Source organism: Elephantulus edwardii, unplaced genomic scaffold (genome assembly GCF_000299155.1).
Source record: "Elephantulus edwardii isolate Elephantulus edwardi_28Jun2011 unplaced genomic scaffold, EleEdw1.0 scaffold00085, whole genome shotgun sequence".
In the NCBI taxonomy this organism is placed as follows: Eukaryota; Metazoa; Chordata; class Mammalia; order Macroscelidea; family Macroscelididae; genus Elephantulus; species Elephantulus edwardii.
In genome coordinates this window covers 4,478,488-4,479,075 of record NW_006399835.1, presented here as the reverse complement: position 1 = coordinate 4,479,075, position 588 = coordinate 4,478,488, and positions in this window count along the sequence as shown.

Below are 588 nucleotides of genomic sequence, written 5' to 3'. Positions count from 1 at the left end.
ATGACTCAAGACTTGAATTTGCTCTTCAGTTCCTTCAGCTTAAAACATACCGAGGGATTTCATCCCTTTTGATTTCCCAACTCCAGCTCTTTGCACATTTCATTACAATACTTTTCTTTGTCTTCCCATTCTGCCCTTTTAACAAAAAGGGTAAGATTAAATATATTACTTAAATTTACAGAAGAAGAAAAATGGAGAAAATGGAAATAGTATAACTATATTGAATAGATGAAAGAGAGAAGAATAGCAAAACTCTATCTAATGATAAATAGACAAATTGGAGAAAGTATATTATTTAAATATCTACTGGTAACTACCAGTAGAAACTTAAATAATTGAAAGCATGCAAAACAAAATCACATCTCACTCCAGTAGTAGTGGCAAAGTTTAACAAGACAGCAAATAATAACTGTTGGAGAGGATGTAGTGAGATAGGAACTTTTATACATTGTCGATGTGATTGTATAATGGTACTATCACTCTGGAAGGCAGTTTGGTTCTTCCTCAAAAAGGTGAACATAAAAATTCTGTATAACCCAGCTATTCCATAGCTTTGAATCTATCCAGAGAGAATGAGAACTGAGGCAC